The sequence below is a fragment of the Vicugna pacos genome, chromosome 25 (assembly GCF_048564905.1).
Source record: "Vicugna pacos chromosome 25, VicPac4, whole genome shotgun sequence".
In the NCBI taxonomy this organism is placed as follows: domain Eukaryota; kingdom Metazoa; phylum Chordata; class Mammalia; order Artiodactyla; family Camelidae; genus Vicugna; species Vicugna pacos.
This window is the reverse complement of record NC_133011.1, coordinates 13,236,729-13,249,728: the sequence shown is the minus strand read 5'-3', so window position 1 is coordinate 13,249,728 and position 13,000 is coordinate 13,236,729. Positions and strand designations below refer to the sequence as shown.

Sequence of the window (13,000 nt, the reverse complement as noted above, 5' to 3'; positions counted from 1 at the left end):
GACTTCCCAGTCAGAAGAAAGCACTGATCTTTTTCTTCAGCAAACCAAAGATGCCTCTCTCTGGGGACATGTCCAGTCCAAGAAGATGCCCCTCTGAAGTCAGCCTCTTACTACAATCTCACTACCTTTTGCCTTCATTGGGTCAGTGAACCCCAGGGACTGAGCTGGAACTTGACTATAGAACCCCTACTTTGAACCAGGCAGAGTGAAGTCTGACATGTGAAAGCGAATAGTGGATTGCAGAGACAGGGACTGATGGAGGCATATTTGGACAGAAGCTCAGCATCTCCCAACTTTATGGGAAGAATCAGAATTTGGAGGACCAAATTAATCTCCTGTAGCTTCGAGTGGACATTCTAATAAACATGCTACTTGGAACCACTGCCAAGCTCCACTTAATGGAGAAGGAATAAGATGAACTCAAGAGTATCACCTACAAGAGAAAAGTAAAGGACCCCAAAGACAATGACTTGAAGGGTGGAAAGAAATCTACCAATTATAGGAGGAGGAGGTAGCTGAGACCTGTGAAACCAAATTAATAGATTACTCTTGGGAGAGAGTACCATATAATAGAGCCAAGGTGCCTTGCTATTCATAGGTTGGCAACATGCTAATGAAAACCAAGTTTTCAAGCCAGAGGAATATTCAGGAATATACTGTAGATACACCACAAAAGAACAGCAATCTCTATGCAGGACTTCCAAGAATACGTGTAGGTGATAATAAACCTTTCTGTCTGCATACGTACACCGAAATTCGTATGTCCCAGGTTCACTCTTCATTGGATGGATACTGTTTAGAAAAAACTGCTGGCATTCACTGTTACAAAGAATGACTCCTTCCCTCTCACTGCTGCTTTGTCATGGCACAGTTCTAGAGAGCCCTGTAGGGAGGAATGCAGAACCCCTAGCATTGCAGGGGCTTCAGGCCACTGCACCTCAGGCCACTCTCTTCTGCTGTTCAAGAATACTTCTTCCCCAAACCCACAGTTTCTTCCTCTAACTTCAGCTTCTTAGTGGTGAGCACAAACTTTCCTGGCAGTGCTTACACTTTTATGTGCTATTCCCTGGTTTATATTATTTCTTATTTTTCATTAAATGGAGTCAAATGAAAAAATAAGTCGCTTGTACCACTGAAACAGTATCACCATGCTAAATCCAAATTTTCTTACTAAGACTTCAGTCTCAAATTCCAGAGTATCCACAATTATCTCACTATTTGAATAATTTTTATTTACTATTCCTCTAACCTATCTCATTAACTTCTGAAAAAGCTGTGATCATAAGAAATGCTCTCTTTTCTCCTTCCACCAACAATCAAAACCACTTCTACTTCACGGTGGCCTTCTCATATGTAGATGGTGCATAGCACCTAGCTCTCTACTGAATTACACTCTATTGGCTTCTCTAACTTGTGTTACCAGCCAAGCCTCAGGGACATTTGAGTTTGTGTTCCATGGTCTCTTAGAGCTATGATTTTCAAGCTACGTTCCTCAGAAAGTAGTCAATAGGCACAAATTCATCACCTTTACTAGAGAAAAAGAGACTCAAGATGATTGTCTTGCTCAAAAATGTCTTATGTGAAAGGAAAGAAGATTGTTTCTGTTTTAAAAGCCCTGTATTCCTCAATATCCTGCAGGCAATCATCTTGTTCTGTTTTGGTTAGCAAGTTCAAATAACAATACTAAAACTAATGATAATGAAACAACAATAATTAACACGTACTCATCACTTATTACGTGTATGATATTGGCATAAAAACATACAGATCAACGAAACAGAATAGAGAGTCCAGAAATAAACTCACACATACATGACTCATTAACTTATGATAAAGGGATGCAAGAATATGACAAAGGGAAAAAGGACAAGTCTTCAATAAATGGTGTTGGGAAAACTGGGCAGCCATATGCAAAACAATCAAACTAGACCCTATCTTACACTATACACAAATATTAACTCAAAATGGATTACGGACTGGAATGTAAGGCCTGAAACTATAAAACTCCTAGAAGAAAATCTAGGTCATAAGTTACTTGACATTGGTCTTGATGATGACTTTTTAAATCTGATTCCAAAAACAAAGGCAATAAAAGCAAAAATAAACAAGTGGGATTACATCAAAATAAAAAACTTCTGTACAGCAAAGGAAATCATCAACAAAAATGAAAATGCAATGTACTAAACAGGAGAAAATATCTGCAAATCACATATCCAATGGGGTGCTAATATCCAAAATATATAAAGAGCTTAGAAACTCAATAGCTAAAAAAAAAAAAAAACTCATTAAAAGTGGGCAGAGGATATGAATAGATAATTTTCCAAAAAAGACATACAGATGGCCAATAGACACATGAAAAGATGCTCAACATCACTAATTAGGAAAGTGCAAATCGAAGCCACAGTGATGTATCACCTCACACCTTTGAGAACTAGCTGTTATCAAAAAGACAAAAACTAACAAGTTTTGGCGAGGGTGTGGAGAAAAGGGACTCCTTGTACACTGTTGGTGAATATGTAAATTGGTATACTCACTGTGGAAAGAAGTATGGAGGTTTCTGAAAAAATTAAAAAATGGTATTACCATATGAGTCAGCATTTCCACTTTCGGATATTTTTTTGAAGAAAATGAAAACACTAATTTGAAAAGGTTGATGCCCGCTAGGTTCACTGTAGCTTTATTTACAGTAGGCAAGATATGGAAACAATCTAAGTATCCATCAATGGATGAATGTATAAAGAACATTTGATATGTGTGTGCAAGCACGCGCGCACGCGCACACACACAGTGGAATATTACTCAACCATAAAAAATGAAGTCTTGCCTTTGTGATCTTGAGGGTATCATGCAAAGTAAAATAAGTCAGACAGAGAAAGACAAACAGATGCTTTAACTTACACGTGAAATCTAAAAAGGAAAACAAATGAGCAAAACAAAATAAAATTCAGATACAGAGAACATATTGGTGGTTGGCTGAGGAGAGGGGAGTTAGGAGATCAGCAAAATGAGTGAGGGGACTCAAGAGGTATGAACTTCCAGTTACAGAATAAATAAGTCATGGGAATGTAATATACAGCATGGATAATACAGTCAATAATATTACATTGTACAACTGAAAATTGATAAGAGGGTAAATCTTGAAATTTCTCATCACAAGTAAAAAATTTTGTAACTTTGTATGGATGGACGGTAAGTAGACTCATTGACATGATCATTTTACAGTGTATACAAGTACTGAATTATATATGTACACTTGAAACTAATATAATGTTATATGTCAATTATACCTGAATTTTAAAAAAAATGTGCTAGCCTGCTAAGGTTAAGCAAGCTATGGATTATTCATAATCCTAAAGAGGATCACCATAGCCACATGCTCATCTGTTACCAACAACCTGAGACAGACATTCTTAAAGAAAGGAATTCGTACATCTGACAATGGAAGAGGCTGGCCCCACCTGGCCCCACCTGGATCTTAGACTCCATATCCCTCCTTTCTAACAGGTAAAGGCCCCAGATGTGGCAGATTGCAAAATGGTTACAATTCTTCACTCTTCCCCTTTATCTATGCCTTTTGCAATGCAACTTTCCAATTCCTCCCAACAAAAGGTAGTGTCCATTTTCCCACCCCCTTGAATCTGAGCTGTCCAGTGACCTAAGGAAGGAAAGAGAAGTAACAATGTGTCAGCTCTGAGCCTCAAAAGGCCTGACTGTTTCTACTTGTTCTCTTGGTACCCAGTTTAGTGCCATGAGAATAAGACAGGGCTAAGCCTGACAGATGAAGACACGTGTCCCAGTAAGCCCTTAGTCATGTGAATAAGGCCATCCTGGACTAGTCATCTCCAACCAGCGCCCCACAGGCTGACTGCAGGCTCACAAGGAAGCGCAATCAGCCTAACCTGGTCCGGGTTGGCAGAACCATAAACCCATGAGCAACAGTAAAGACTCTTTTTTTTATAAGCCTCTTAGTTTGGGGGTAGACTGATATACAGCACTAGTACAGCAACAGAAAGCTTATCAACTAGCTTGAACTACAAGTTCCACCCCATCACCGTTTTAGAACCAGTCTTTATCTGGAGTGGGTGGACATGAGGAGCTGCCAGCTAACTGTGATTTGGGAAGGACTGCCCTCTAATCACCCTTTAACTAGCTTAGCACCAACCTTGATCACAGTTAACCTGGGCTTCTACCTGCATTTAAGTTCCTTTCCTGGTAAACTTATTAACAAACCAACTACTCTAGATCTTGGGACTAAACTGCTATTTTCCAAAGCTCAGGACCAGACTCTGACCTGTTACTGGAGCCATGGAGTTACAAACTGGAGCCAAGTTCACTGCAATGCACCATCTGCCCTTGGATTTCAACGTATCCCCGCCCCAGAATTCCCCAGCTGCTTTCCTGACTTGCTTGTCACCTTTATCTTTGTTTTGTAGACACTGCACTCTACAGCTGGACTGGTCTTTCGGTACTACAGCAGGAGACACCTGGAGTGCCTGGACCCGGCCCCTACCTATGCCACTTCATAAATTTAAAGGATCATTCTCAGTCCTGTCCCAGTGATTAACAAGGAGTGTTTAAATTCTCCCCAAAAGAGACAGTCCAGGGAAAGGAACAACCCCTTGGGGACCAGAGAACAGAAGCACCAGGAAGAGGATGACAAACATCCTATTTCACAATTTTCCAGAACTTGTTTCCAGAACCTTGCCTTACTCATGTCTATACGTACTTAAAATAATGCCTCAGGAATGTTTTATATGCAATAATTTTTCAAAAGTGTCAAGTAGCATCACCTTCTTATATGAAGGAGAACCTATTTTCTTCCAAAGAGAAAATTACACTATTTATCCTTTAAAAATACATATACATTTCAATTTGGTAAACTGGAAAAATGCATAACATCTTAAGAGTCTTTTGATTATTTGTCTTCAATGAAAATGAAATGTAAAGAAAACCAAAGAGGAAAAGGACCCTTAAATCATTTGGAAAATAACATATTTTTAAATTATTTCAATACAAAGATGAATAGGGCATTTACATTACTCCTGCCCTTCAGAAACACGCAGTCTAATAATGAAAGGGCGAAAAAGACTAAAAGCAGCCATAAAATTAAATATTTTGTACCTTAATTGAGTTGCCCATCATCTCTCACCAGCTAAATAGGAATAATTGAGAACTGATTTGCTGAGTGGTTGCCAGGAGTACAGAAAATTAAAGATTTGAAAAAGCATGTTCCAGGCACATAGTAGGTGCTCAGAAAATGCGTTCGAATCACATTTGTAAAGGTCAAGTGTTTACTACAATGTGATTCACCAGGGGCAATGCTAGAAGTTAAAAAAGAAGTAGATGTATTTCCAAGTATGTTGTAGAAATTCAACTGGGAGGCTTCCCTTGAGTATTCATCTTGTCACCTTGTTTATTACAGCTTTCACTAGTCATGAAATAGTCATGAGATTAGAAATGCACTGCCTTGTCTTAATTCTCTGGAACAGGTTTCATAAACGTAGAGACATATTACTTGGATAATTCTGCAACCTCACATTTCTATAAGTACATTTATAAAACTTAATTAGGAACAATATATACAGTTTGGCAGGTAGTTACTGAAACAGCTCTACAGTTTTGTGAAATATATTAGATTTGGTATACAAATAATGTAATCATTTAATGGGTCAATTTCAATTACACTTTTCTACTTGGCACCCTGGAAATCGATTTCTTTAACATAGAGACATTAGTCTTTTTCATATTCCTACATATATTTCGGTCCCATGAATGGAATTGAAACTAAATTTAATAAATCTTTTCTTCATTTTCAGCCAAATGTCCTCCATGTGATGGATATTAATGACAAAGCAGCCTATAACTATCACAAATGTTAAAAACTTAGGACAAAATACTTTGTTTCATGTTCACAATGTTTTGAAAGGACTTTGAGATCCTTTGGAATATAGTTTGGAGGATGAATCAACTGCCAACCTATTAAATATTGTGATAACATGTCTCAAAGGAGGGCCACATAAGACCTTAAGCATTACTCATATGGATTTTTGAAATGAGAGCCGCACATGCTATGGCAGGCAATTTTCATTCTATTCCAGCGTTCACCCTTTTGGTGGTGTGGATGTGGCAGAGTATTCATAACAGACAAAGTATACAAGGGCACATAGGGTCTTAGGTAAAGGAACAATGACAGCTGTAAAAAAGAGAGGTTTTATTTTTTCCATTCAATTTCAACTTTTTCAAAACCAAAGCACCGTTCTTTCTTTCCTGTCATTTGGGGTGGGCTTTTGGATACAAGTGTAATAGCTCAAAAACAGGCTACTTCATGTGCTAAATACGTGCAGCTTACATAAATTCCACTGAGGGGCCAGGTTCCCAGTTGCCTTTTTCAGAACACACAGGGAAAGATGCATTACTCAAGGTTCCACGTTTAACAAAACAGAAGAAAAAAAATGTTTATTTTGGCTTTCCTTTTTATTTTTCATCTTTATGAGTGTGTGCGTAAGAAAAAGAAAGACTGTTTTTCCTCTCTGACACTGGAGGTAAATGTTCATGAAAAGAGGCTTGGTCCAACCCCAGGAAATCATTTGGGGGTAATTACCACTTGGCACTAAAGCAACATCTAACAAGCTTGCCTTTTTCTACTGAGAGATGAAATAGTCAAGCATGGCTTTCATTGAATGCCAAACTGGACTTTCCTTATTCATGCAGGTTTTTACATTGGTCTTGGTTCAGATTAGTTGGGGTGGCAATTCAGGAGATAAGAAAGGAGACTTCATAATTTAACGTAGTAGAGAATATTAATTCAACAATCACAAACATATTTTACAATACTTTTTGTACTTGCATTATATGGGAATGCCTGCCTTCTCTGAAGAGGACTAAATATAAAATTGAAAGTAAGAAAATAAATGCATATCAATTAACTACATTATTGGCATTTCTATATGTCTCTCACACACACACACACACACACACTCACACGCAAACATCTCCTTTCTTCCACGCACACTGATCACTAATATGAATCCTTGGGTGTTTAGACAATTGTTTTTTTCCCCCAAGTTAGCCTTTAAGGCTACCTCTTTTGTTGATTTAGGGTACAGCTCTTAGGACAGATAGTAATAAAAGTTGAGCTGAGCATATGAAAAAGAGCAGGGAATCCTTACAAGGGGCAGGACAAAGAAGATGGGTCAAAAGCCAAGAAAAAAACAGAAATGGAGAGTAGGTGGAAACCTGCAAAGGAAGGAAAGGTGATGGGAGGTGGCTGGGAGAGAGACAGACAAGGCTGAGTCTTTTTCAGATGGATACAAAATCCCAAAGAAATCCTGGAACTGTTTTTCAGCAAGTTTAATCATAAGAGTGGCAGGGGCTAAAGCTCTGTAATGTCAAGTATTCAAAACCAGGTGCAGTTCAACCAAGGAAAGGAAATTCGTCATAAACAAACAGGAATAATGTGTAACAGAGAAAAGATCTATGCTTATGTAAGCTCCCATGCTTGTGTCTACAAGGAAATTGTTGTATCCTAGAGATTTCCTTCTTTGCATCTGCAGCACCCCTCCCTTCCTATCCAATGCACCCCCATCCAGATATGTGCCTTTTCCTTTTCCTGCTCTTTGAAAAATGATGTTTGGGCAACATAGCTAGTCAGTAACCATTAATGGGTTAAGAGGGTTGGAAACTCATTTGATTTCATAGTTGACTGTTTGCATGACTACAGGTTAAGCTGTGATTAGATTTCCATTTACAGCTCCCTCATTTTCAGGCATTTAAAAATAACTCAGCCCTAAAAGTTCCTTCTAAATTGATTGAACTGGAGCTTGCCAATGAGTCATAGATAACCCTCAACCTCAAAAACACAAACAAAAAGCAATACCAAAGTTGGGGGAGGGGAGCATACCAACCCAAAGCTAATTTTTTTTAAAGCTTTTTTATTCTGGGGGAAAAAAATCATTTTGGGAAGGCAAGCTAATAAATTTATGTCACTTGTGTACAACTGTTTTTAAGTTATTTTGCAAGAACATAAAATAAGGTAAAACATCCAACTTCTGTACTTGCAAAAGACTTAACACATATACTCCACACACAGGTCCAGCTGCATATAAATAGATAAGAATTCAATGGCCTCTTGGAGGTTGTGGAAGACACATATTCAAAGTCAAAATGGGTGTTTTGTGATGGTCTAGTCTCTGAGGAAAATCCAAATAAGTTTACAAGACCTGATAAAATGTCCTTTTTTCCCTCCTTTCTCAGCCTTAAATTCAAGGCTATTCAGGACTCTTGCCAACTTGCCAATTCACAGCTGTAGAATTACCTAAGAGTGTAAGTTTTTTCAAAGCGTTCAGTAAGTGACATGGAAGTTCAGCAGGAGAGCCCTTGCTGGTGGTGTTTCATTAGACCTCCAGCACAATGCAGCTATTTTTCTCTCCACCCAGGCTCTCTAGAGGAGGAGCTGGTCTCTTGACCTATCCTATGACTTTCAGATTCCAATTTCCTAAGGCACTATGGCCTCTCATGATCGCATTTGAAAAATTTAAAGTATTACTTTTCCCCGTACTGAGGAACACAATGACGCTTTCAATAAAGCTAAAAACAATGTGAACCATTATCTGGTAAAACTTTATTAACTGGGCTTCCACTAATGCATAATTTGTGATACTATGTCCTGGGCTAGACTATTGATTAAGAAAAATCTTGCTATGCAAATTCAAAAAGAAACCAGGATTGCACTGAGGGTGAGAATGGAATAGGGAGGCATATTAAGCCTACTAATTCATTGACATAACCTCTTATGAAAACCTCTAAAGACAGCATGCTTCAAAACACTTGTTAACGTTCACCACTGACACATACTTAGGAATCTACTGAAACAAGGTAAGGTGCCACCTTCAAGGAGGTAGGACCCAGTTGACTCTGGCCTATCATGGACACAAATGGTCCTGACAGTCAGATACAGGCACAACCAGTCTTAGCTGTTGGTTTGAAAGTAGTTATGATAGAAGTTCGTTTGGGTATTAAAGGGAAACAATAATATTGGATTTAAATGTATATAACATATAACATTAACTATATGTACCTATATGCCTGTGTACACACATTCACATGCACAGACGTAAAATTAATGCCCTCAAAGCTATATAGTAGCTGTAGAAATTATTTGGTGCTTGCCTGCAGTTTTGGCTTCCCTCTGGGTACAGAGCACTAACACTTTTAGAAGATGCTGCATTTGATCAGTTCTAAGTGCAATAATAACAAAACACAAAGGCAGATGGCCAAATAACTCAACTTTATAAAAATGTCTGCCTGGTCACTGGTTTAATCCAACCCTCTGTATTGACCAATGAATGGCATGCCATTCTCAGTAAAATGTGATAATGAAGGTGCACAGACTCCTTCCAACCTCTCCCAGGTTGTTGGTGATGGTTTAAATGTAAATTTGAAGACTGGTGTGCTTTACTAAGGAGAGGAACCACCTGCTTATTTACATTATTAGGTTCCCTTTTAAACTTTAAGGTCTAACGTTTTAGGTTGTCCAGTTTAATGAATGTAAGCATCACTATGATTACATACTTTATTTCAAAGCTTTCTTGGTATTTTTACCTTATGTACTATTTATATCATTGCATTATTTAGTTCTTTAACCTTAAAAAAATCAAACAAACATCTAACATGTTCCCATTTAAGAAAATCTCATTCAGTCTACACATCTAGCTGGGTTAGAAGCTATAGTAAGAAGAGTGACAGCTACAATTCTGTAAACATCTACATTGTGCCAACGCCATTACAAGAACGTGACATAAATTAACCCCAGTTTTATGCTCATTTCATAGTCAAGGCCACCAAAACTCAGAGAACATAAACTAATGTTCACATTCAAAAAACCAGTCTTTAGCAAGTCCATATGAAAGCTCCAACCTGCAACATTTCAGAGTCCATGTTCTTCCCAATGTGACAGAATCCCATCACAGTCTTCCAATTGTTCCCACTGCTCTTCTTAAAGAGGGGAAAGGATTGACTTCAATAGCTCACACTGTCTTCCATCATCTTTCAATTATCCAGGATCTACTTTCCAGTTTCTGAATTATCCATGCCTCTCACTGATCTTTCTATTTCATACTATTTGCTTTTATATAGCCAATGGCTTATTAGTAAGATTCCTGGGCCATGCAATATAGAAGGACTGAGGTTCGAAATCAGTGGATATTCTTATTCAAAATCCTAAAGCAATTCTCAAGTAGAAAAAGGATGAAGGTGGGGTCTAAAGTGAGTTCTGAGTGTTATCTGTACGTTCTTGCCCTTGATTCCTCCTAAGGTAAAGAAGCACTTACTACTTCCATATGAAGCTGTTCATTTTATTTAGCCCAAAGACACACATACACACCCCATTTATTATGTGCTAGACATTATTCTAAGAACCTTACAAACATTAACCTATTTAATCCTCGTAACAACCCCATATGGTACATAACTATTATTACTCTCATTTTATACATAAGGAAACTAAAACTCAGGAAAGAATAGGCAACTTGCTGGACGTTACACACCCATTCGCTGTAGGAGCTGGAATTCAAATGCAGGCATCCAGGCTCCAGAGTCGGATCAGCTTTCAACTCAGGCAGAAAACCATCGGTAGCTAATTCACTGACACAACCTCTTCTATCTGTAATTCATGGACCCTCTTGGCTTTGGACTGAGTGTCCATGGTGATGGCGTTTTCACCATCAGGTTATGTATTTGAGTAATATGTTTACCTCATATCCACTGTTGTTAGAAAGCGGAAAAATATGCCAAAAATAATGTCATCTGCTCAGGTGTGCCCATGCCTTTTTTATGATATGTTGCCTAAGAGAAGGGAAACACGCCTGGCATCACAGCTTTACCAGAGTTTTTCTGGCTTTAATGTTTCTCCATTGTGCCCACGAAAATTCTGGTTTATAGTTTCATCATTGGATGGGGATTTGTCTTATTCATCTTTTATTTCTAGTACCTAGCACAGTGCTTGGCTCACAGTAGAAACTCAATAAATATTGATTTGAAATAATGAATGAAATTAAGTGAAAACCCAAGAAAGGTTATCATTCTTAAACCTACTCTTCTGGTTTTTCATATGAAATGAGTTAATATCTCTCAGTTATTCACTAGAAATTAAATTCTATCATGTTTAATGAATCAGAAGGTATAACGCATCTTGCCAAACTCCTGTACCATTTTTTCCCTGAAATTTTCTTGGTCATCGCTGACATTTTACCTATGGTAATATTCTCAACAAAGAAAGCAGACTAGCCAAGCTGCTCTTAATAGCTTTTGAAGTGAATCAATTTATTGTCATAGCAACCAAAATTTACAAAACAGATCAATTAAAAAAAAGATTTAAATTCAAACTAGGAAATAAATGTTCCTAGAGAAAAAGAGATAAACTATTCCATTTTTCAAAAAGAAACAGTGAGAAGCCTTTTTCTGCCTCTGAAAGATTTTCCAAGGTAAAGACTACAACCCAATCAGAGTCTACGCTGCATACACAAGTTGAGGAAAGGTAAAGAAACAGTAGTGATACTCAAGTTCCAGCAAGCTGGTAGGTCCCTGCTCTGTCCCTAGGCCCACTTAACTCCCATTCATTCTTTAGCTCTCAAATCATCCTACAAATTCCAGAAAAGCCCTTCCTGGCCTCTACCCATCCCAGAACTGGGGCAGAGAGCCCCTTGTGAAAGCACTTATAGCACTAAGTCTTCTCTTCGTGCCAATTATTAATTTGTCATCAAACCTCTATTTTTTGTGATGACTTGATTAATGATCGTCCTCTAGAATGTGAGTCCCCTGAGCTCAGCAATCGAGTCTGCCCCGATTCTCACTGTCCACCCAGAGGCTACCATGGGATCTAAAACATAAAAAGTACTCAAAAACACTCAGCAGTATTTGTACAGCATTTGCACTAAGAACTTGGTGGACTTCTTTTCTTGGGTTTCCTTGAAGAAAAGAACATCGAGCACAAAATGTTTAAGAGCGTGTCCACAGGAGTGATTCCACCACAAGCCGAAGCACTGAGGGGCTGGGACACAGTCTCAAGCCTGAGTTGGGAAGCTCTATCCCAGGACGGAATTTAGATTCCTGAAGGGAATACTACTCACCTCTCAGCTGGCCTTTCAACAAGAATGGATGGCTTCTCCATGCTCTTGAAAGCAGTCATTCCATACATGAGCGATTCCAACGCATGACGCTCCCGCTGACCTGTACTAGAATGCGAGAAATTCCATTAAATACTAGTCACTCCAGACTTCTCTCTCCCACTTAAGAAAGCCTTTTGCAACTGAGTGAGTGTGAGTGACCCTATGGTAAGACAGCCCCTTGGATATGATTTAATTTATAAGAAATCATAAAAAAAAACCCTCATAAACATCACTGTTTTACAGAAACAAATCATTCCTGGCACCCAATACAATCGATGGTAATGGAAAAATGTGTCAAAATGATTTGGTGGAGAATGGCAGCCCTGAGGTGGAGTGTCAGGGAAACCAGATGAAAAGCCAAAATGTCCTTCAGAAAGTAGCTTGAAGTCTGTTTTAGTAAACAATCACCTAAGTACATTTTGGACAATGTTATGCCACAGTTTTGCACCAAATGTCCTGTCTTCCAGCAGATAATAACTTCCTTGAAAGGTTACACAGTCTGAACAGGAAGGCAGGAGAACTAGGCTCAAAAAAGTAAGGATTTCACAGACCTCTTCAGGGACCAAAAATGAAAAAAAGAAGTGTTTTAACTATACTTTTATTTTTTCTTGCATCCTACCTTGTTTAATTCCCAAAGTCTAGACAGAGTCCAATGGCTTGACCTGGGTCACGTGCTCACATTGGTTCGAGACAGGGAGGTGGCTGGGTTTGTAGCCCCACGAAGACTACATAGTGTGTGAGAGGAAATTCCCAAATGGAAATCAGATTAATGCTACCAAAAGAAAGATACGTGACTGTTGCTCTTCATCGCTGGAAAGTCCAAGCTTAGGCTCAGC

The 13,000-nt window shown here is 38.5% G+C and overlaps 1 long non-coding RNA gene across 1 annotated transcript in view; it reads right to left on the bottom strand.

Annotated features, from left to right (window-relative positions):
* The window catches only part of LOC140689109 (uncharacterized), a 64,852-nt gene extending 52,630 nt beyond the window's left edge, over positions 1 to 12,222 (bottom strand). The window contains exon 1 of the long non-coding RNA XR_012063987.1: positions 12,126 to 12,222. This is a non-coding gene — a long non-coding RNA (uncharacterized lncRNA). The remainder of the gene's footprint in view (positions 1 to 12,125) is intronic.
* Between the last annotated feature and the right edge of the window lie 778 nt (positions 12,223 to 13,000).